The 2,500-nt window shown below is 36.7% G+C and overlaps 1 pseudogene; it reads left to right on the top strand.

Moving 5' to 3' along the window:
- LOC137460698 (28S ribosomal RNA) overlaps positions 1 to 2,500 on the top strand; it is an 8,451-nt pseudogene that overhangs the window by 3,700 nt on the left and 2,251 nt on the right.

Raw genomic sequence — 2,500 nt, forward strand, 5'->3', positions numbered from 1 at the left:
TCCATGGGAAAAAGAAGATCATTTTCCAATGTTCCCGTTGTGGGAAGACAAATGAGAAACATCATAGTATCTCATGCCACATCCCGAAATGCAAAGGAGTTCAAGAGGCTATCCAAACAGAGGGGTTTACCTGTGAAGAATGTAAGAAGTCGTTTAAGACAAAAATTGGCTTGGGACAACATAAAAGATTAGTTCACCCAATTTTGAGAAATAAGGAAAGAATTGAAGCGTCTCGCCCTAAAGAGATCTCCAAACGAGGTGCACATAAGCAAATTTGGTCTGAAGAGGAGACGGAAATTCTACAAAAACTATGTCAAGAATTTGAAGGGAGGAGAAATATTAACAAATTGATTGCTGAGAAATTGACAACTAAGACAGCAAAACAGATTAGTGATAAAAGAAGACAGTTAAAAGGAACTTTGATGCCGGAAGAAGAGAAAACACCAGAGGAAATTAAGAAATTAAAGGAGGAGATTGAGATCCCGTCATCGGGGGAGGGGGAGTTGTTAACCCACTATAAAAAGACTATTAGAGAAAAAATTGCATCGGGGAAGCTGCCTATTCTTAAAAACACGTATAAAGAAATAATAGAAGGTGAAAAAGACCCATTAAAAATACTTAATGAAATAGTAAAGGACGAATATTTGTATTTGTTTGACAAAATAGTTGAGCGCAAAACACTAAAGAAGAGCCAATGCAACCCGCAGCAAAAGAAAACAAAGAAGGAATGGATGAAAAGAAGAGCTAAAAAGCGTGGAGAATTTCTCCGTTTTCAACGCCTTTTTCGACTAGATCGAGAAAAGCTGGCTAACATCATTTTGGACGAGAAAGACTCTGCACAATGTACCATTCCCTTGGAAGAAATTAGTAACACCTTTAGATCTAGGTGGGAGTCTCAGAACATATTTCAAGGACTTGGAGCATTTCAATCTATAGGACGGGCAATTAATTCGGCTTTTAAAGAAATGATTACAGAGAAAGAGATCCGTAAGAATATCAAGGAAATGAATAAGAAATCAGCACCTGGTCCTGATGGGATTAACCTGAAGGCCTTACTTAAAATGGACCCAAATTGTGAAGAGATTAAAGAACTGTTTAATTTGTGGCTATTGACTGGTAAGATTCCGGATGTGATGAGAGAATGTCGAACAATTTTAATACCAAAGTCATCAGCGCCCGAACGCCAAAATGACATTAACAACTGGCGGCCAATTACTATTGGTTCCATCATTCTGAGGCTCTACTCTAGAATCTTAACTGCGAGGTTGGCAAAGGCGTGTCCTATTAATCCTAGACAAAGAGGTTTTATTAGATCTTCAGGATGTGCGGAAAATTTAAAATTACTACAATTATTAATTAGGAGTGCAAAAAATCAAAAGAAATCCCTTGGAGTTGTTTTTGTTGATTTGGCTAAAGCTTTTGATTCTGTAAGTCATACTCATATTTTAGAAGTGTTGAAACAGAAGGGTTTGGACGATCATATAATAAGTTTAATTAAGGACTTTTATGAGAACATTTACACTACAATTAAAACTAAGGAAGGGGAGACGGAAGCAATAGGGATAAAAACTGGTGTGAAACAGGGCGACCCCATGTCACCAATTCTATTTAATTTATGTATTGATCCTTTGTTATGCAAATTGGAAGAGTGTGGGGAGGGATTTTCATATGAGAAGGGTAAAATAACTACTTTGGCTTTTGCAGACGATCTGGTGTTGCTAAGTAGCTCTCACGAAGGAATGGAGAAGAATATTAAAATTTTGGAAGCATTTTGTGATTTAACTGGATTAAAAACTCAAGGTGAAAAATGCCATGGTTTTCTTGTACAACCAACTAAAGATTCATATACCATCAATGATTGTCTTCCATGGCTTGTAAGTGGTACTCCTTTAAATATGATCCACCCTGGCCAGTCAGAGAAATATCTTGGCCTTCAAATTGACCCTTGGGTGGGGATAGCTAAGCCTGAATTACAGAAAAAGTTAGAAATTTGGCTCAATCGTATAGAAAGAGCCCCTTTGAAACCATTTCAAAAATTGGATATATTAAAAGTATACACGGTGTCTAGACTGATCTACTTAGCAGACCAGGCGAATGTAAAATCTACTAATTTGGAAGAAATGGATTTAATGATTCGAAATAGGGTAAAAAAATGGTTACATCTCCCACCTTGTACCTGTGATGGCATCTTGTATTCCAGTTCAAAAGATGGCGGTTTAGGATTAACCCGATTGGCTGGGTTAATCCCAAGTATTCAAGCTAGACGATTGCATAGATTGGCAAATTCATCAGATGACATAGTCAAGATTGTGGTTAAAAGTAATAATATTGATAAAGATTATGAAAAATTGTGGATATCAGCAGGAGGAGATAAAGATAAAATACCATCAATATACAATCCTCAGACAATAATGGTAATTGAATATGGAGGAAGTGAGGAATTATCAGAATGGGAAAAACCTGCTTCAAAGAAAGTTTTTCCTAAACCTTGTGATTGGAG

Source organism: Melanerpes formicivorus, unplaced genomic scaffold (genome assembly GCF_026170545.1).
Source record: "Melanerpes formicivorus ecotype bairdi unplaced genomic scaffold, bMelFor1.0.p_v2 SCAF_716, whole genome shotgun sequence".
Taxonomy (NCBI): Eukaryota; Metazoa; Chordata; class Aves; order Piciformes; family Picidae; genus Melanerpes; species Melanerpes formicivorus.